The following is a 23,291-nucleotide window of genomic DNA, read 5'->3' as shown; positions in this document are numbered from 1 at the left end:
TAAGATAGATATTTTTTCTTGTGAGAGATTATTGTTGATCTTTTTTTGTGCCTCTCACCAATCCATTGTTAATTGTTCTTTCTGTAGTGTTGATGAATTGTATAACTATATACGTCTTTTTGACAACTGATCCTTAAGTGCCAAAGTTGTGCCTCTTTCACCAATTTATAATTACTGGCTTCTTTAACAAAAGAACAAAGCAACTTAAAATTGAAAAAGACAATTAATCAATTCATAGATTCAAATTGCCAATCACAGTTACTATGCTAATGAACTTGAAGCAGAAGTAAAACACACAACAACGGAGAGACACCAAGTTCAGCTGGAGAAACCTTTCAAAAGGGGGGAAAGCAACAACAAGAGTGCAGTTTATTGTATGAGGCCAGTGAAAGATCCAGAGTCGCCCAAATGAAATGCCTGAACATCACACTATTTGCAATCTGTATAATCTCACGCACCAAGAGCATGAATTTTCCTGTAGCAATTATTCCCTCTCCCATGGCAATCAAAATTTTCACCTTGCACTAAAAGGGGAAAGTTTGTCAATGAGAAAAGTGTTCAACAGCAGACAGTGTCAGCAATCTAGTTTTGGAGTCCTCGAGATGTTCCAAACCACCCATTGCACCTTCACCTATCTCTAATCAACTCTCTGTACTCCCACCCACCAAGAACATGACAAACCTCCATATTCAACTTGGCTGTTGACCTCCAACTATGACCCCAATAGTCCCTTGATGATGACCCCAATAGTCCAGCACTGACAATCCATTCATAGATCAATAACCCTTTTTATATAAAACTTCACAATTTCCATCTTAATGAGTAGCTTAAGTGTACTGCAAAGAAGGTCTTGTCTTGGCATGATATTGTGTCTGGGTTTGCAGAAGGGCTTGCAAGTTATGAAAAAATTGACTTGCCTAGACTTCTGAGGTTTTATGGTTTATTTTAAGAGTTGGGAATAATGAGTTGTTTCAAGGTAAAAGTAGATTTGCTAACTTAAGCTGTGAAGTCACCTCCTCTATTGGTACTCCACTGGTTACAAAGTTTCTAGATATCTCTAAAGCTGAACTCTTGATGAATAATGGAATCCAGAGTTCAAAAAAGGATGACATCAATGGTGGGAAGATTTTGAAAATGATGATAATAAATTTTGATAATGATGATAAGATAGAAGAGTTTTAATAAAATACTGAATGCAAAGCCAGATCAAGGGATGTACAACAACAAAAAGGCTGTGAAGATTGGGAAACGGATTGAGGATCGCTTTATAAGTTTATAGACTACAATATAAGTCTATCTTTGGCAGAACATTCAACACTGAATCAGGCAGAGAGTGAATCTGAAAATGCCTCTATATGGAGAAAAGTAATTGATAAAAAGGTCAGTGTCTGATTAGTTCTCTTTCTATTGGATGATGGCTGCTTACATCTGATGGTCTTATTTCATAAAACCGATGACTATTAATTAGTCTTACTTTCTAAAACCAAAGCCTACTATTTAATTGTTTGTACTGTTGCTTCTCATTTTGTTAAGTATAAAGATTGCTTACATTTTGTTTTAATTTCAAATCTATGCAATTTTCTTTTTTTATTTATTAGAAATGTCAAGCAGTACAAGGAAACATGTTGGATTGAGTGTGGTTTTCTAAATTGAGGCTGTGACTACAAACTGTTACTTGATGAATTGGTTATCTGAGACACCCCCAATTTTCTTTTTTTATTTATTAGAAATGTCAAGCAGTACAAGGACACATGTTGGATTGAGTGTGGTTTTCTAAATTGAGGCTGTGACTACAAACTGTTACTTGATGAATTGGTTATCTGAGACACCCCTAAGAAGCAGGATTGAGGGTAAGCATTGGTGGCACATGTCAAGATGTTTCTGTGTACGGCCTGTACACATGTACCAGAAAGAAGATAGAGGGAAGCTTGACAACAAAACATTCTAATCGAGAACAATTTACAACCCACATCAGTATTGGTGCAAGTTTTAAACTATTTATGACTCACCATTTTATTCACCCCAAACAAGATTGTGTTGGCTAGAGTAATCATTTGCTTCAGCTGAAGACACTTACCTACATCTTCCCATGATCGCATACCCTTAAAATGACAAATCCTACTGCTTTCAAATCTAAAAATGGCATATTATAATCTGATTTCATCAAAATCAGAAACTTGAAAATTGAATAGCAGGTGCAAATTTAGAACCTTCTCAGCAAAATAGAGAATGAGAGCATTGTTTTGACAAGAGCCCTTTTTGTAAAGGTTAAAAAAACCTAGCCAAATGGTTTCCAAATGAAAGTATTCGTTGATTAACAGCAGTTGTGATTCCAGCTGTACGTTTATCAATGAAATTAAGGGATGACTGATTGGAATTCAACATCAGTTCTAAAATTGATATTTTGATCTGTAATCCTCCTCAAATCGTCATTTTCATAATCGATAATCTCCAACATATTTTGTTGGGGACTACTTGAATAAAAAGTTGTCAATGAAGTAGCTTCAGCATGCTTATGCTGCATTATTATGCAGTGTTACACCGGAGCGACGGTGCGGTGGGGCATTGGGACGAGTTTCGGGTGCGGAAAAAAAAAGGGCCTCAATTTGGGGACAGTGGGGGTGCGGCCGGGGGGGGAGGAAGGGGGGGAGTTTTGGGAGGGGGTTGCATAGTATATATGATAATATATATGACTGAAAATGCTAATTATGAAATGATACTTCAATATATATTATATTATATAACATACCAAATATAGTTGAATAGAGAAAATTGAAATTTGATTCACAAATCATAAGTTCAAATTTGAAACTTGAAACTTCATAACCATTACCAATGACCATTTAACAAATTAACTTAGTTCAAGATGCAAGATTCAGAATTCATTGTTCAAATATGAATATCGTATATCATAAAGATGCTCATGATGAAAATGAGCTGAGTAGCATTTAACAGTGAAATGAAATAATGTATCATAGCCATATAAAAGTGAATACAATCAACAAAATGACAAAATGTCAATAATGAGAATGGAATCATCCCAAGTGCTCTCTAATCATCACCTATACCGAAGTCCTCATCACTAGAACAACTAGACTCCTCGTGGGTAAGATCCGGATCCTCTAAAGGAACACCAGCCCTACATTGGCTTCTGATACATCGTCATCCTCATCAATCTGAGCTGGATCCTCTGGCTCCACATCCAATCGTGCTGCAAGGCTCTCCTTGTACTTGCGTGTTTTGCGATCTTTGAACCGCAAGAAACCATGTACAGCAACAAACTTCTCCACTCTCTTAGAGGTAAGTCTATTCCTCTTAACAAAGTGAATGAAGCTATAGGTGGACCAGTTCCTCTCTGCAGCTGAGGAGCTAGACACCTGAGATAACAAAGTTGAAAGTTACAACTTACAAACACACGTTCATACAATTTGTAACAAATGATAAATGGCAAATCATTGAATCGATGAATCATAAATTAAAATTAGTAAAGTAAAACTCTTAAAGTTAAGATTATAAAGGGGTGGAATTCCAAATTACAAACCTGAGAAAGCGGTAGGATGACTAGTGAGGTGATCTTTCACTTCTGTGACCCATGACATTTCCACCACAAAATGGGATTCTTTTGTGCCATAGTTTTGAGATCCACCTTTGCAATATCCGAGTATCCTACAAGTTACAAGTTTATAACATAATATTAAAATAACTTAAATAAAGTTATAAGTAACAATTGAAAGAACTTATAATTATAAAGAGTTTAGAATACTGAATCAAGATTTAAGGATTACTTGAAAGACTAGCAAATTCAGACCACTCGATGCGAATCTCACTAGCAGTCTCAGTATCATACATCCCAGCAATGCATCAAAAGAACCCATTCTTCACCTCATCATCCTGAAGTGATGTGACTCTACCAAGCCTAGGTATGTACCACTTCGAGCTTCTCCCACTTGCGGTGAATGATAGGTTCAATGTGCTCCATATAAAATGCTATAGTAGGGTCTCTCTCATGCACAGCAGCCCTCATCTGCCCAAGCATGGAATCAATGCACTCATAAACCTCTCCAAGGCTAGGTGAATCTACATCTCCATATCTGATCACCTGAAACACTGGAATAATGATGGAGACTGTGTATTTTGCATCACTCCAAAACTGATCACTCTTCACTGTCTCCTTTACCCTCTTCCCCTGCTCTGTTTTGGACTCAGGCCATCAATTTCATTCTCATGTCATAACCATGAGTTGCAATGGCTCTTGCAACTCAATCATTATAATATGATGCATACCTGGTCTCAAAAGGTTTCAGGAATTGCTTCTTTACGAAGCTCCTGAAAAGTGCATGTGATGTATGGTGATTGCAAATAAACATCTGCACCTCTCTCCCATCATTAACCACCTTTCTAATCCACTCTATTTTCCCCATGTCTTTGAGTGCATTGTTCATGGCATGCACACCACATGGAGTCCACCAAATATGCCTATAGGCTGCCTCAACAAGCCTCCATGCCGCTTTACACACGTGTTGCATTTGTCACAACTTGGACCACATTTTGTGGCACGTGAAACTGAAAATCAGCATCTTTACGATGCCCTGAACAATCAACTGCCCTCAAAAAGCATGGGCCCTCGGTGCATGTAACCATAATGTTGATGAGTGGACAATGGCTAATGTTCGTCCACCCACCCATGATAATGTTGTAGCCTGAATCCATCCAATATGCTTTCATCTGCTCCGTCAAAATCCCAACCTTGTCACAGGCTCTATCTAACACTGTGGTTCTCAACTTATGGTCACCTGGTGGCACATATGATGGCTCTCCCTCAATCACTGCCATGGACATCATCCTCACAAATAGGGAGATCGAGCCACATGTATAGGGATGCCATTGAAAAAGAAGAAATCACCAACAGCATCATCTAACCGGTCCCTTGCGTGCATGTTAAATAAATGAGCAATGGGGTTACTACCACTACAACTTGTAGTTGTTTTATGTTTCCCCCTACTGCTATTCCCTGCTGAACTGTGTGTAGATGAGGAAAAGGATGGTGTAGGTGACAGTCCCTGCTCTCTAATGTAAGATACGAGTAGATGTATCTCGCTGCCCCTGTAACTACTGTATACATTGTACCTGTTGCCTAGCAGCCAAAGATTTAGGCACAGGAACATCAATATCATCAGGAATGCCCCATAGTTTGTTCACTTCAATCCTGTATTTCACATTCTTAGAATTTGACAAGAATATGCATGGGTTCACACCATAACCAATCCAAAGAAGGTGTGAATTAACTCTTGTAATGCTGCCAAACCATTCTGCGCCACATATATTACACTTCCATTTAAGTGTGCCACCACTTGAAGGTGTAGGGCATGTAATTTTCACAGCAAACTATTTTAGAGGGGACTTTGGATCACCCCTAGCATACTTCGCCAAAATCTCTGAAGGGCAATCAATAGAAGGCACCCTTGGTGCAATATAAGGAGGCTCTTCCTCAAATTGTTTATCTACATTAGCCCCATGATCACTTCCCTCGGGCTCAGGCTCATAATCAAATGCACTTGCCTCATTAATTTTTATGTCTTCTCCACTTTGGCCAGATCTAGATGTCATTGATAAAACTGCATTTCACAAAATGAAAATAAAATTATAAAAAATGATCATGATACATTTCAACCCAAGTAAAAATAACTAAATACTAAAAATACTAAATACATTTCAGCATATTTTTAAATTTTTATTTTAAGAACAATGAAAAAATTAATATAGATAATAAAAATCATAGACTATCTACTATCAACAAGATTCAAGAATGAAACATTCAAAAATTTAAAGTTGAAACTTGAAACTAAATCTAAACACTAAATTTAAAAATTATAAATTGATTTCTAAAATTAAAAAAAAAGTTGTAAAATAAAAAAAATTACCTTGAACTTGAGGAGACACTTGCCAAATCAAATCTTCTTGCTCCTCTTGCTCTTGCAATCCCTTGCAAAATCACCCACTAAGCTCTCACAGACTCCTCCAAACTCTTTTGCTCACTTAGCTCCTTGCTGCTCCAAAACAATGAAATGAAATGGTAAAATGAAAATGAGGTCAATTGGTCTTATTAAACCTTCAAATAGACCAGATGGGACCCACACCCAATTAAGGTTAGCATGCATAAAAAAACAAATCTAAATATAAATGCAAAAAAAAAATCTAAATATAAATGAAAAAATAGAAAAAAATTCTAACTTTTTCGGCCATTCAATTGGCTGCACCCCGCAAGCACCCCCGCACCTGAGCACCTACCACGCACCCGGGTCTCGCGTCCCACCCAGGTGCTCAACCGGTGCAGCCAAGGTATGGTGGCGCAAAATCAGCCAGCGGGAGTACTCAAGTGCGTGACACACCTGCACCGGGTGCGTCAGGTTTTTTATGTTATTCATGAGCACTTAGGGCCTATTTGGCAGCAGAAATTAGACTGGAATAAGCATGTGTGAATTCCTAAAAAAAATGGAATCCTCTATTTGGGTGCGCCAATACAGAATTGAGAATAGGAATATGTATTCCAATCAAAGTAACGTGACTCACGGCGAGTCACGCGAGTCCACGAGTTATGACCACCCTTCCAAGTCATAATGACCTGTGACTCGCGAGCAGCGAGTCAGCTGGCGTGACTCGCATGACTCACAAGTCACGTGGTGACTCGCCTGACTCGGCTCAGCTTGACCCGGCCGCAACAGGCAGAAAATCGAGTAGTTAAAATAATATTTTTTGCAAAAAAAATTTTTGTTCTTCCTCACTCTTATAACCCTAAAAGGGCTCCCATAACGCTCTATTGTGAGAAGAAGAGAGAGAGAGGTAGAAGAGAAATAGAGTTTCCTTGTTTTGCAACCAGCTGAAAGGAAGAAGAGAAAAGCCTGCATTTGTGACATTGGAGCTTGCATTTAGATCATCAAAGAGTTTATAGGAGCTCTTCTCAACACTTCCCAAAGCATTTGAAAGAGGTAAAAGTTGATTTTTTGGATTTTGATGATTTTTTTTCTCTATGTTAATGGATTTTTTGCATGAATTTTTTTTGTTTGTTTATGAGTTTTTTTTACTTTAAATCTTCATAGAATACAATGCTTAAATGGTAATATTTGGTCTAAAATGTCTTATTGCAGCAACCTTTACATTTTTCTTTACTCATAATGGCTCATGGAGGTTAAAAACCCAAGCTCTCTAAAGGTAATAAGAAAGATGAGTGTTGGAAGTTCACCATAGACTTTCCGAGTAGAACTAGAACTCAAACAAAATGCCTATTTTGCAAAACCATTAATAGTGGGGGGATAAATAGATTGAAATACCATATTGCTGGCATACGTGGTCGTGATACTAAGCCTTGTAGACTTGCAACTGTTGAGGCTCAACATTTTTGTTATGTAGCCTTGGAAAAATATAAACAAGAAAAGGAATTAAAAAAAAAAATTAGAAGAGTTAGCTCAAATTGGTTATAATTCCCTTCCATGCTTATTTGGAAATGTTTCTGAGTCAGTAGGTTGTGTTGGAGAAGGTTCTTCCCTTCCCCCTATCGTCCTAGTGCTTCTACTAGTCGTACTTCTTCTACATTTATGCCTTGCACTGCTGGTGGTGCTACTGCTACAGCTGCTGCCCCTTCTAGTACTATTAGGCCTACTGGCTTTACCTTTCGTCCTAGAGTCAGAAAATTTAGGTTGGACAATTTTTTTGTACCGCGTACCACTCCTGGTGCACAACCCTCACTTGAGAGCTTGGATTAGAATAGGGAGATACATGAAGCTGGAATAAGAGCAATTTGCAAGTTTTGGTTTTTTTGCAACATTCCATTTATAGCAGCCAGGTAGTCCAACTTCATTTATATTTGATTGTTTTACATTTTAAGTTTTAAAATTTAAATTCAATTTTATAGTTTTAAGTTTTAACTTGATATTGAAAATTTGAAATATGCTAATTAAAATATTTTTATAAATGTAACAGGACTCCTTATTGGCAGGGGATGATTGATACAGTTTCCATCTGTGGTGCGGGGTTCAAAGCCCCCACTGAAGATGAGTTGAGTGGCCCCCTCTTACTAGATACGGTTGAGGAGATGAAACTTGAGTTGGAGGACTATTAAAAAAAATGGAGCCAAAAGGGGTGTACCATTATGACGGATGGATGGACAGATAGGAGGAATAGGACCCTCCTAAATTTTTTTGTTTCTAACAAAGGTAATTCATCATCCTCTACTTCTTGTCACTTGAAGTCTAAAATTTAATGTATTATTGAATAATGAAAATTTTGTTTTATTGACTATTGATTCTCGAATGATAATTATTTTGTTTAATTTTCACTTTCAAAATCCACCATGTTTTTTAGGTCTATAGATGCTTCCTCACATGTGAAAAATGCAAAATTCTTATGTGAGACTATTGAGGAGGTCATAAGGGAGGTGGGGGAAGACAATGTTGTCCAAGTGGTGACTGATAATGCAGCTAATTATGTTGCTGTAGGTAAAATTTTAACTTCTAACTTTCTCAGTTCTATTTCTAAAAAATTTGTTTTAGTTTTTCATTAAATTTTGAAAATTAAAAAAAAATTAATACATCAAAAAATTTCATTGTTCACTAACTAATTTAAAATTGCTGCAGGAAAATTTTTGATGGAGAGACACCGAAAAATCTTTTGGACTCCATGTGTGGCCCATTGCATCGACCTCATGTTAGAGGATATTGGCAAGCTTGCATGGGTGAAATCATGTGTTACCAAGGCCAAAAATCTTTGTAAGTTCATCTATAATTATGCCTTGGTCCTCAGCACTATGAGGCAATACACAAAGGGAAAGGAGTTGGAGCATCCTGGTGTCACAAGATTTGCCTCTAATTTTATCACACTAAAATCCTTGCTGACTACAAGGTTAGATTTGAGGTGCATGTTTGTTGGTCCAGAATGGAGTTCCTCCTCCTTTGCCATCAACCCTACAAGGATAGATGCAACAAAATGCATTTATGATGATGAAGGTTTTTGGGAGTCATGTTTGAAGATTGTGGAGGTAATTTAAATTTTAAACTTTAAAAGCTTAAGTCTTAAAATTTTATAGATTAATTTATCTCATACATATTTTTGTTTTATTTTCATTGTGCAACTTTGCAAAGTTTCATCATTCACTAAATTGGTTTTTTGTTTAATTGTTTTGTAGATCACTGAGCCCCTTGTAGCCCTCCTACAAGTTGTTGATGGCGAGAAGCCCTCTATGGGCTACATTTATGACAGGATGGATAAGGTCAAGGAGGCTATTAAGGCCAAATATGTAGGAGTTGAGGAAAACTATGGCCCTATTTGGGACGTAATTGATAGGAGATGGCAAAATCAGCTTCATAAGCCCATCCACACAGCAGCCTATTACCTCAATCCGGCATACCGTTTCCATGATGATTTCAAGGCAGATGAGGAGGTTCTTAGTGGCCTATACACAGTGATATCAAAAAGATGTCCCCTAATCCCACAGATATATTGCTTGAGATGGATGACTATAATAATGCATCAGGGCCCATTTTTTCAAATCAAATTTGCAAAAGAGGTCGTACAAAATTGCAGCCAGGTAAAAATTGCAACTTAATCCTTATACAATCTAGTTTCTAAATTTCTAGCTTTAAACTTTAAAGTTCAAATTTTGAAATGAAACTAATATTTTTTTGTTTTCCTTTTTTCAAAATTCAGATAGATGGTGGCAAATTTTTGGGCCTTCAACCAAAAACCTTTAGCAAATCACCATCCGCATTTTGAGCCAGCCAAGTAGCGCTTCTGGATGTGAGCACAACTAGAGCATGTTCGAGCACATCCACTCGAAGAGGCGTAACAGGTTGTCTGTGCAGAAAATGAATAGGCTAGTCTTTATGCATTACAACCTGCGCATTAGGATCAAGGAGATTTTGGATGGTGACACCTCTCCAATTACTCTAGAGGAGGTTGATCCAGAGTCTGAGTGGATCACTGAGGCTATTGATCCTATATTTGATGATGAGGACCTACAAAGGCTTGACTAGGCAAATAGAGAGGGCCAAGCTGAGGTTGTGGCTATGGCAGCAGAGGACTAGAGAGCTCCAGTTGTTCCTAGTGGCACTTCACAAGCATTGGCAGAGCTAGAGACTACAATTGATCCTAGAGGCACCTCATAAGCTGATGCTATGGCTACTCAGACATCCAGGACCTACCTTAGACGCCTTACTAAGAGGCATTTTATAGATTATACTGAACCTGAGGTTGAGGCTGAGGTTAGGGATGAGGATGAGGATGATGATGATGATGATGATGATGACGACAATGAGGATGAGGAGGAGGATGACTCCGACTAAGAGCCATAGCTATAGTCTTGTTTTAACTTTTTGTGTAACTTAATATATGATCAGAAATTGGAACATTTGATGATGACTATTGATTCATTGAATCTTGATGTGTTGGATTTATCATTTCATAATACATATACATTTTGATGGGTTGCATGGATTTATCATTTTATATATGATTCTATGTTTTACTTTTATAATATTTCCTTCAGCTACTGTTTAAACTTTAATAAACTTTAATTACTAGTAATATAGTATTTAGCAATTTACCTTTGTAGTATTGTACTTATGTAATCGATGTATGTTTGACTTTTAAAGTTTTAAGTTTTAACTTTAAGTATGTGCATTATGATGAAATTATCTTCTATTTAATGATGTTATTGTGTCTTTACGCTTTATTCAATAATGGGTGCATGGAATGTTCTTTAAATCCTAAAAAATCTCAAAATTTCAAGATTTTTTCACTTTGCCAAGTCACCGCCGAGTCATTTCCGAGTCCGAGCCGGGTCACGAGTCAAGTTACCCTTGTGATGTGAATATCAGGATTTAACTGTGTGATTTTTGAGTCAAACTCGATGACCCATGTTTCATGAGTAGTGATTCAACATGAATCCATCTCTCATGAGAATAAATGGAACACTTAGCACTCATTGGATCTAGGTGATGCTCACAGGGGTGAAGCACCGGGACTTCCCGGGAGGTCACCCATCCCAGTACTACTCCAGCCTGAGCGCGCTTAACTACAGAGTTTCCTCCACAGTTAAACCCAAAGCTTGCAACCCCATTTGCAAAACCTTCACCAAGTGTTGTGCCTTATGAACCATTCATTAGAAAGCCCCTGTGGAAATCATCTCCTACTTATCAAGTTACCCTTGCCGAGTCTAAGCGGGGTTCGAGTCACATTACTCTAATTCCAATTTTGGCCCAAAAATGAGCATTTGCAATTCCACCTAAATAGGTGTAATTGAAATAGGCTATTCATATTCCAATTTTACTTTTTAACAATTTATCAAAATTTGAAATCTGCTTAATCAACGGCCAACGGAATTGTTTGTTGAAGAACTGGAGACACAAGTGGCTGCTGAGGTTTGGGTGAGAATTTGGTATTAGAAGCTGAGCAATATTGGATCTTGCGCGAGCATACACATCCAAACTTGCCAGATTTTACACAGCACACACATCCAGACTGCCAGATTTCGCACAGCTGACGCAGCACAGTGATAACCTGTGACAACAGATTGAAATGGAAAACAAACCAGTTTTGGTTCACTCAGGGAAAATGGTTAATTGGAGTGGATGAAAAACATGGGTGTCCTAATGAGACAATCGTAACAAACAGGTTTTCAACCATATCAGTTCAAATTTTTCAGAGCACTTCCAGACTCTGCTGAAATGACAGATTTGGAACATGACATAGGCATGCATAAGAGCATAAATGTGAGAGCAGTTTTATCACATCTTGTAGTTGTAAATGCTCTCGGAGACATGCATGCAAAATGGAGAAACATAAACAAGGAGTTTTTGTGAACCAATGAGAATAAATGGTATCCTTTGCATCCAACAATGCTATGAACTGTGCTGTCATGTTTCCATTTTAAGGATTTTTTTAAAATTAGAGGCAAAATGATAATCTTAAAAAATGGAGTGGGCGGAGCACTCTTATTTCATCATTCAGTTTAGCCCTTACATCCAATTTTCAGCTTTGAGCAGTTCAACTTATGGCATTCGAGGGGGAAACCCTTGTGAATTCCATCTTTGGAAGTATGAAACCTCTGTTTCCATTTTCAGGCAGTTCACAGATCCAGGCCAGCTTTGGTCCAAACTCAATGATGGAGCAGATCGCAGTGAATGTTCGACCTTGTGGGCATGCTCCAATAGTGTTCACTGATCTGGATGTACTGTTCAACTGGATGTGCTACCATCCAAATTTGGGTGAGGCTAAATGGGACTGTGAATAACAAATCCAAAATTAGTTTTGTCAAACCAAATAGATTCAGAATAACAAATCCAGAATTAGTTTTGTCAAACCAAACAAGTATGGAATAACAAATCCAGAATAACAAAAACTAGTATGACAAATCCAGAATAACAAATTCTACTGTAACAAGTCCAGAATAATAAATTTCAATGCTCAATTCCTATTCCAGCAGTGAAACAGATTTCCTGAAAGTGCTTCAGACATCACCCTTGCAAAGAATGCTTTCCAAACAACCAACCTTAAACTCATAACAGTTCTCATCTCTCTGGGGTGATTTTGTAAATACAGAGTTTATCACCAAATCATTGTTATCCAACGTAAGAAACTCGCCATAATGAGAAAATCAGAATCTCCTCTAGCTCCATGAATCTACACTCAATGCACTTCCCAGATGCTATCAATAGATCAAACTAATATGGTACCAGAATATTGAAGTCATTTTGCAAATTTTCTTCCTATTTGGACTCTTCTTCAAAACTCCAAGAATAACTTGGCTCCAAATTAGAGTTATTTTGGAGCTCATCAAGTCCTTCAATCTATTGCTTGATCTCTACAGTCCTTGTGCCTACTTCTTGCTCCTAGGGTATAGCTGCAATAGTTGACTGACTTTCAGCTTTAAATAATGAAAAAATGAGCTAGAGCTCATCAACCTTTTCCTCCTGCTCTTGGCATGCATCTTAGTAGGTCTAGTCTGCAAACTTAATAGCACGATGCTATCAGAAAGCAACTGCAAATTAGTCTGAACTTATTATCTCCAATGCTTCTTCGATAGTTTGCATATCCACAGAATGGCTTCATCATAAATACCTGTCTCTCTTCAACTTATGCTTTCCAAAGTAGTTCTTCAATGAGGTGTGTTATCAAATCTAGTTAAACTTTGCACAACCTTTTCTTCAGTGATCACAAATTGATTCCTCAAACCCATATTTCTCTAGGCCATGGATCAAAATTGACATCATGCAACAAATTTTCAAATGTCTTCAAAAGAATGATTTTCAAATTCATCTTCCCTTCTATCATTCCCTTTGGAAAATATGCAAGTTGAACTTAGGACGGGTTTATGGACCAACAAAGAATCATGAATTGTATGTTCATCTATGTATTTTGGTGACAATGCCTGGATCCAATGGTCTTTTGTATTGATTGTTTTGATCTCGAAACATAGGCACCTTCTGTTCAACATGAATGGATAGTTTCTTTAACATATGTCACTTTCAAGCTGTTCTGAATCATACAAACTTAAACTAAAACAAAAATCATCTCTCTCATCAGGAACAATCCTCTCTCGTGATTCTATTTGGATATCGTTTTGGTACATATCAAGCATAGCTAACTTGCACTCAATGACCAAACTTTCACTATTAAGGAGATGTACGTGCTCATTAATAATTTACTTAGTTGCCGATTCATCAAACGAATCCGATTCAGGCACATGAATCAGATCCATGGATTCGGGATTTTGTTTTTTCCCAATTATGATTCGTGGAGGATTCGTGTGTGTGTATATATATACTAAAAAATGAGAGAAATGTACATAATTCTAAACCTAAATCATTTCATAGTGGGAATCCATGAGTCTAGTATGGATCTATGAATCCAGTATACTCGATAATTGATTTATTTTCACGATTATAAAGAAAATCAATACATTCACGTTGAATTACTGAACTACTGAATTAGAAAATGAAATTATGATCCTTGAGGATCTGGGCAGGATCCTTGATTCTGCCTGTGGATCTGCAGCCCACAGATCCTGACAGATCCACAGGCAGAATCAAGGATCCTGCCCGGATCCTCAAGGATTCAAGCACGAATCTGGATCCGGATCGATGATCTGGCCTGTCTAGGACAAATCCGGCAACCAAGTACAATTGACATCTTTCACATGTCAATTTAACAATTTAATTTAGAATTCTAATTTCTAATCAATAATTCAATATTCAATGTTCCATTATCTATCATTCAAGTATTTAGCATTTGGCATTTGGCATTAGGCATTTGCTATTTACTTCTTAAATTGTTAGACATCTTTTTATAACTAGCATTTCAAGTGCTATAATAGTGGAGAAAAAATCACTTGATGTAAAGAAAGTATTGGACTTCTCACTGAAAGCACATACATTCGATGATAATTAGATTAATATGCACTGCCTTTAATACAATATACAGTTTGGTAATTGCACAAATATAACAGATAAAAATCATATTGTAATTGATGGACAGTTAAAATAATCAATGTTATTACGCCAATATTCCCCCCCTAATACATTGATCCTAAAGACATCAAGTCCACCTTAGGGACTCCCCCTTAAGGTTTACAAAGCAAAACATATTGAATACATTATTGGAATACATATTTGGAGAAAATATTTCTGAAGTAGCAAACCCTGAACCAAGCAAGGCTCCATCAAGCTCCCTTGTGACCCTTGGAAAGCTGTAGCTTCAAACTGTGCTCTTAAGCCACAAAGTCTTGAATTATTCGGCAATGATCCCTAAGAGATGCGGGAGATCTCTACCATTGTCTAGTGACAGCGAAAGGGTAAAATTCTTGACCATGTACTCTAAAGCTCACTTGACAATAATCCATAGTGAGCGCAATATCTAGTCCCAAACCTGTCTCCAAAATTAGGCTGTACAAAATATGGATTCTTCAAATTTGTCATCATCAGAAAACAAAATAATAGAAAACCAAAAACTCCAAAATGCTTCTGATGCAGAGCACCATCCCAAAGTGAAGAAGCTGACTTGAGCTAAAGGAAATTTTTCAATCCTCCAATGCCCCCAACTTCCAAAATGAAGTTTCAAATGCCCAAAATACTCAAACATACCCTCGAACAAGTCATCAATTACACACTCGCCATTTATTGAATTTCCATTTTCAATGTCAACAATATTGCTTTCAGTAAATTGTTCGTTCAATTTTCCCTTATCTAAACAATGCACTCAAGGAGAAATTGTAATTTTGGGTAGAAAGACAATAGATGCAATAAACTCTTGACCACTAAACCAACACTTCAAAGCTGCCATTACTGACATATAAATACCATCAACGCTATCCTCGACTACACACTGTCTGAATTCCAATTAAAATAACAGATATGTGTAGCACCCATGATAAAATATTGATTGACCCTAACCGCATACAATCTCTATAATATAGGATTGATTAGTACCAACAAGTGGCACTCAAATCTCTTTTCATGCATATAACTACATGTAGCCTTAGTTACCGGATTTGTGCCCAAGAGGTCAGATTCTGATCCGGATCCAGATTCTTGCTAGGATTCGTCATGAATCCACGCAAATCCTCATGAATCCAACACAAATCCAGCACGAATCCGTCATGAATCCCCAAGGACCCACAAGCCAAACTTGGAATAAATATATATAATGAATGTGTGTGTATTTATATATAATGCATATATATATATATATATATATATATATATATATACTCACGAATCCTAATGGGAAAAATAAAAAAATCAAGAATCCACGAATCTGATTCACATGCCCGAATTGGATTTGTATCCCAAATTGGTAACTAACCCTGTAGCTTCTTGATTCCTTAGTTCACAATGAATCTGAATACTTTTGTAGTTACCAAAATAAAAAAGGTATGCCAACAGTCTCTAATTGTAGATTTCAGTCTATAATGGAGAACTATGCCACTATTCCACACATCACATCATATCTTTATATTTGTGCTAACAGACTGACCAAAAACCACCTTCCATTAGTTTATCTTCAAATGCTTCTTTTCAGATATCAAACATTCACAGAAGCTTTTCTCCTCCACACTCAACCAATTACGAACTTTGATTAGGCAGCTCAATGTCCTCTGAACTCTGCTACTGTGCGTCAAAGACCTCTGCACCTGCTTTTCCTTTCTTAGCACAATGGCTTTAAACATTTCATGAACAATAAAATGCAGAACATATAAATTTATTCCAAATCTTGCATGTGAAGAAGGCGTGTTTCATGCCATGATAAAGAAATTAAAAAATTGCTCAGAGTACATAAACAATAAACTCTACTTTCGATTGCATTTCCTTCAATAAAAAAATAAAATAATATCTTCTCACAGACTAAGAATGTAATGTCTCCATTTTTTTAGCATCTCAGTGGAGTTCTTAACCTTTACATTCTTTGAAGGCTAAGTGGAGAAATAGGGAGAAATTAATTAAATTAATTTCTTATAAAGCCACTAAATAAATTAAAATTAAAAGGTGACTTTATATTTAATTAATTTAATTTTTTAGAAGCACAATTAATTATTGTATTGCAAGGGAGAAGCTTCTAAAGAGTGCATTTTCTAGAAATACAACTAATTTGGAAAGGGGGAAGCTTCTAGAGAATGCAATTAAATAATATTTTATTTCCTTCTTGAAGGGTGAAGGAAAAGAATAGAGGGGAGAGCTTCATTGTTAATCATCTGATAATTGTGAATTGCATTTGATATAAACTTGGGAGAAGAAACTAAGGTTTTTATTTCAATCAGCCATTGGAGAACGTCAACTCTTCAATGTTGCAACCATTTGAGGTGGTGAAATATCCACTAAATTTGGTATTCAGAAGAGCTTCAATTCAAGAGTTCTATTTGTGCTTAAATTGGAGAATACAATTATTGTTGGCTACTACATTACGCAAGAACAATGCCGCACTACAGTACTTATGCTTGATTCATCTCCATCCTTGGGCATCACTATTATCAGGTTCCTCTTGCAACTATTAGTAGTTAGCATAGCATTTGATATAAACTTGGGAGAAGAAACTAAGATTTCTGATTTCAATCAGCCATTGGAGAACGTCAACTCTTCAATGTTGCAACCATTTGAGGTGGTGAAATATCCACTAAATTTGGTATTCAGAAGAGCTTCAATTCAGGAGTTCTATTTGTGCTTAAATTGGAGAATACAATTATTGTTGGCTACTACATTACGCAAGAACGATGCCGCACTACAGTACTTATGCTTGATTCATCTCCATCCTTGAGCATCACTATTATCAGGTTCCTCTTGCAACTATTAGTAGTTAGCATTGTAATTTTTAGGCATATGATTTTGTTGTGATAATTCAAAATCAAATTTTCGCATTACTATAGTCATTATTGTAAGCCCATTTGTCTTGGCAAACTCGTAGCAACATTGTACATGAGAATGAATTCAATAAAGGAGATACATGTTGCATACCATTTGTTTGACAAAATGTCCATCTAATAGCATATATGATCAGCATAATAGTTGTTTGTCAATTGTTTATCAAAACATTAGTTGGCTGTAGGTATGCATTCCATATCTAATTTCCATGTTTATACATTGAAAGTACCAAAAGAATTGCAGTGCATATTAGTTCATTGTAAGAGGCATTGTAATATCATTTGCAAATTTCTTAGCATTAAAAGGCAGCATACAAGTGTTTGACAATATTCCTTGAGCTAAAATCAGTCAGTTTGGGCAAGGGATATTACATTGGTATTAAAGCCTAGTTCTTGCCATCCTGAGGGTTTAGCAATCACAAGCCACCTAGGGTTGGCTCTCACAGATTTTTCACTATCAGGTGAGCTTTGTTTGACAAGGAACAACATTTTGACAGGCAATCAGACAACATGGGTGACAGGCAAGAGCGTAGCCCACCAAGAGACAATTGGAATGAGGATCAAAAAACAAGGGAATTTTACAGAGCAATGGTTATAGGACAAGAGCGGATGGTTTAGGCTTTACAGACACTGGCCACCATGGTTGAGTGCATGAACCCACGGAACAGACAGAATCAGGAACAGGGGGATAACAAGAGTGCAGTCGGATCGCCTAATGCTCACAGAACTCATTCCAGAATAGCAGACAAGCCTACACGTCCTACCTTTGCTAGAGAGGAACCAATACAAGAGCCAACAAAGGAAGCTGAGGATGGGACATTTGCAGATATTCTTATAGCTGCTAATGATGAATGGGAATTATTAGATCCTCAAGTTCGAGAGAGGATGATCTTTGAACGTTTTGTAATCAGAGGAGAGAACATTACAAGTCACTCAGGCAGGATAGGAGGCCTAGGGGTCAAAATAGTGAGCTAAAGAGGGCTACAGGAAAGCTTACTATGCCTACATTTGATGGGAGTGGTAAGATGACAGCTTAAGCTTAGATTCATAAGCTTGACACATTCTTGGCACTGAGGCCAATGACAAAGATTAAAGCTATCAAATACGCCACTTTGCATTTGGAGGGAGTAGCACATGATTGGTGGTACCATGGAATGGCAACACTTCAACATAATCAAATGACAGAGTACTAAGACTTCGTGTAGGTTGGTTGAAAGATTTGACAAGAAAGATCCAAATGTTTACTTTCGGGAATTAGCACAACTGAAACAAACAGACAACTTGGAGTATTTCATTGGTGAATTTCAGCAGTTGGCAATCATGGTGCCAAACATTTCAGAGCGTAGATTAATAGTTCTTTTCATTGAGGGCCTATCCAAACCACTGAAAGGTTGGATAAAGGCATTTGATCCCATTTCTTTACAAGAAGCTATGACAAAGGCAAGAAGTATGGAACATGCAGTCTCAACAAACAAATTTCAGTCCAACGGAGCATCTTCTAGTAAAGATAACAAACCATTTTATAAAAAACCAGAGAGGATTGATTTTTAAAATGATTCTAAAGAAAAAACTCCAGCACCTTTTGACAAGGAAACATTAAATTATTTGAGAAAGAAAAAATTATGTTTCTACTATAAGGGACCCTATGATGCAAACCATGACTGTCCTCTTAGACCAAAGGGCAAAGCTAACAAAATTATGTGGGTATACTATGAGCAATCAAAATTAGATAATTCAGACCAGCAGTCTGATATAGAGGAAATAGATGGTGAAAAAAAGGAAGACAAGGCTAAAAACTTGTCTAAAATGGAGTCCAAGGATGGGGAAGGAGATGAGCAACTTAGGGAAGCTCGTCTCACTAGTATTAAGCAGGAAGGATCATTTCGAATGAGAGGAGTACTTGCTAGACAGAGAGTTATAACTTTGGTTGCTACCAGTGTCACTCATAATTTTATTGATGCTAGGTTGGTAGAGAAGCATGGCATACAAACAGAGGAGTTTGGGGGAATTAGAGTGAGGGTAGCTGATGGCTATGTCCTCAATTGTGATCGTAAGATCACTGGACTCCCACTGGAAGTTAATAATTATGCTTTGAAGGCAGATTTCTATGTTGTGCCTATGGGAAATACAGATATGGTACTTAGGATGAATTGGTTGCATGATATTGGTGAGTTTACTCTTAATCTCAAGGAGATGGAGATGAGGTTTAAAGTGAATGGGAAGACACAGATTCTTAAGGCAATCAGGGACAGTGATTTCAGAATGGTCTCTTTCCGGAGGATGGCTAGATTAATTTGACATGATCAGGTAGAGTGGGCAGCAAAGTGCATGTTAATGCCATCACAGGAGGGACAGTTGAAGACTGAATATCCTCCTGATATTCGACAGCTTAGAGTTAAACACTCTAAGGTGTTCAGTAGCATTCCACCAGGTAGACCACCTGACAGGGGTATTGACCACATCATTGAGCTAGAGGAGGGGGCTAAGCCCATCATGATTACACCTTACAAGCATCCGAAGAGGTTGAAGGATGAAGTTAAAAAAACCATAAAAGAGTTACTTGCTATGGGCCGCATTAGACCAAGTAAGTCTCCTTTCACTTCTTCAATGGTGTTGGTAAAGAAGGATGGGACATTGAGGATGTGCATTGATTACAGGGTGCTTAATAGGAAGACAATTAAAAATAGGTACCCCATTCCCAGGATCGATGAGTTGATAGATAAGCTTCATGGAGCTTGCTTCTTCTCAAAGATAGATTTGAGATCAGGGTATCACCAGATCAGAGTTAGAGAGCAGAACATCAAGAAGACAGCCTTTAGATGTCATTGTGGCCATTTTGAGTTTGTAGTTATGCCATTTGGGCTAACTAATACACCTGCTACTTTTCAGGCAACAATGAATAGGGTTTTCCATCTTCAGTTGAGAAAATTTGTACTTGTCTTCTTCGATGATATCTTGGTGTACAGTAGATCATGGGAGGAGCACTTGGTTCACCTTGACACGGTGTTGGATATATTGGGCAAAGAGTCCTTGTATGCAAAGGACTCAAAATGTGATTTGGGTATGACAAAGTTGTTGTATTTGGGTCACATCATCAGTCCAAAAGGCGTACACATGGATCCTAAAAAAATTTGTGCCATTGTAAAGTGGCCTTCACTGGTGAACCTTACACGATTAAGGGGCTTTCTGGGATTATGTGGTTTCTACAAGAGGTTTGTGGATGGATATTCCAGGCATGCAGCACCCTTGACAGATTTGATGAGAAAGGGAGTTTTCTTGTGGACTCCTGAGGCACAGGAGTGTTTTGAGAAATTTAAGGAGTTGATGACTTCCTGTCCAGTGTTAGTTTTACTAGATTTCAGCAAACCTTTTGAGCTACACTATGATGCTTCCGGAGAGGGCATTGGAGCGGTGATTATGCAAGAGAAGCACCCTATTGCTTATGAGAGCAGGAAATTAAGAGGGCCAAAGTGGAGCTTCAACATATATAATAAGGAGATGTTAGCCATTATGCATGCTTTGGCTAAATTCAGGCAATATTTGGTAGGTAGCAAATTTTGTATCAAAACCGACCATAATAGCCTAAAACACTTTTTGGGGTAGCGAGATCTCAATGATAGGCCGCAGAAGTGGGTGAGCAAGTTACAGTCCTATGACTTTGATATTACATATTTTAAGAGGACACAAAATGTAGTTGTTGATGCTTTATCACGTAGGCCCCATTTGAGCTTATTGATAGATATATCGAAGGATTAGAGACACTTGATCCTTGTAGAGTATGCAAGGGATGCGTGGATAGCCAGATTCATAGATGAAACTATTCAAGACAGCAGATACACCCTTGTGAATGAGCTCATCGTTTACAAAGGGCAAATATTTTTGGTTCCCAGCTCAACAGTGAGGAGGATTTGGGGTAGCGAGATCTCAATGATAGGCCGCAAAATGGGTGAGCAAGTTACAGTCCTATGACTTTGATATTACATATTTTAAGATGACACAAAATGTAGTTGTTGATGCTTTATCACGTAGGCCCCATTTGAGCTTCTTGATAGAAATATCGAAGGATTAGAGACACTTGATCCTTGTAGAGTATGCAAGGGATGCATGGATAGCCAGATTCATAGATGAAACTATTCAGGACAGCAGATATACCCTTGTGAATGAGCTCATCGTTTACAAAGGGCGAATATTTTTGGTTCTCGGCTCAACAGTGAGGAGGATGGTTCTGAAATCTTTTCATGATTCACCTATGGCAGAACATCCTAGTTTCTACAAGACATACCGGCACATTAAAGAGTGCTTCACATGGAAAGGGCTCAAAGCAGAGGTACTTCAGTATGTTAGGGATTCAGTATGTTAGGGAGTGTCCCACTTGCTAGCAGAATAAGTAGGAACACTCCTATCCAGCCGGTTTACTTCAGCCACTTCCGATTCCTGATAGGAAGTGGGAGTGTTTATCTATGGATTTCATCACAGGACTGCCTAGAGCCCAAGGCAAGGACTGCATATATGTGGTTGTGGATCGCCTTACGAAGTTTGCACACTTCTTTCCAATCACTACAACACAGGTGGCAAAGTTGTTCTTCAAGGAGATATTCAGATTACATGGCTTACCTCGAAGCATTGTGAGTAACAGAGACAGCAGGTTTATAAGTCACTTTTGGCAGGAGCTATTCAGGTTGTGTGCGACAAAGCTCACTTCGAGTACTAGCTATCACCCTCAAACAGATGGTCAGATGGAGATAGTGAATAAATGGGTGGAGGGATATCTCAGAAATTATATAGCAGGGCAACAGAAGACATGGGTAAAGTGGATTTATCTCTATGAATATTGCTACAATACAACTTATCACATGTCTATGCAGATGTCACCCTTCGTGGCCCTATATGGGTACGAGGCACCCAATTTTATAGATCTGCTTTTAAGTGACAGTAGAGTGCACAATGCAGGTGATTTGTAAAAGGAGAGTCAAGACATTGTTAAGACTCTCAAGGATAATATAACCAAGGCATAGAATCAGCAGAAGCGGTATGCAGACCAAAAAAGGATTGAGCAGACTTTTGAGGTTGGAGATATGGTGTATCTTATGTTGCAACTTTACCGTCAATCTACTCTCAAGAAGAGTGGTGCCGAGAAACTTAAGCCACAATACTATGGTCCATTCAGGATTATCAGGAAAGTGGGAGAGGTGGCTTATGAGTTGGATTTGCCAATGGAGAGCGAGGGGCCCAACGTTTTTCATGTGTCACGCCTCAAGAAAGCACTAGGAAATCATATTGTTCCTTCTACAGTGCTTCCACCCTTAGATGCTGAGGGGAAATTGGTATTGGTGCCAAAGACTATCCTTGATTTCAAGGAAAGGAACTTGAGGCGGCGTACTAGGGGGTACTTGGTGAAATGGAAGAATCTACCAGTAGAGGATACGACATGGGAGAATGAGGAGATTTTGCAGCATCTGAACTTGAAGTTGCTTGAGGACAAGCAATTTCTGGGAGGGCAAACTGTAATGTCCCTATCTTTTTAGCATCTCAGTGGAGTTCTTAGCCTTTACATTCTCCGAAGGCTAAGTGGAGAAATAAGGAGAAATTGATTAAATTAATTTCTTATAAAGTCATTAAATAAATTAAAATTAAAAAGTGACTTTATATTTAATTAATTTAATCTTCTAGAAACATAATTAATTATTGTATTGCAAGGAAGAAGCTTCTAAAGAGTGCATTTTCTAGAAATACAACTAATTTGGAAAGGGGGAAGCTTCTAGAGAATGCAATTAAATAATATTTTATTTCCTTCTAGAAGGTTGAAGAAAAAGAATAAATAGAGGAGAGAGCTTCATTGTTAATCATCCGATTACTGTGAATTGCATTTGATATAAACTTGGGAGAAGAA

The 23,291-nt window shown here is 37.7% G+C and overlaps 1 long non-coding RNA gene across 1 annotated transcript; it reads right to left on the bottom strand.

Moving 5' to 3' along the window:
* Positions 1-2,874: 2,874 nt before the first annotated feature.
* Positions 2,875-9,827, bottom strand: LOC149564003 (uncharacterized). The gene is made up of 3 exons (XR_016363585.1): positions 3,786-9,827; positions 3,542-3,666; positions 2,875-3,377 (listed from the first exon to the last, which is right to left on the bottom strand). It is a non-coding gene; the product is annotated as an uncharacterized LOC149564003 (long non-coding RNA).
* Between the last annotated feature and the right edge of the window lie 13,464 nt (positions 9,828-23,291).

The sequence above is a fragment of the Cupressus sempervirens genome, chromosome 4 (genome assembly GCF_028749045.1).
Source record: "Cupressus sempervirens isolate cs-2001-9-10 chromosome 4, ASM2874904v1, whole genome shotgun sequence".
Lineage (NCBI taxonomy): Eukaryota > Viridiplantae > Streptophyta > Pinopsida > Cupressales > Cupressaceae > Cupressus > Cupressus sempervirens.
Note: the sequence above shows the minus strand (reverse complement) of the source record. Positions and strands in the feature narration are given on the sequence as shown.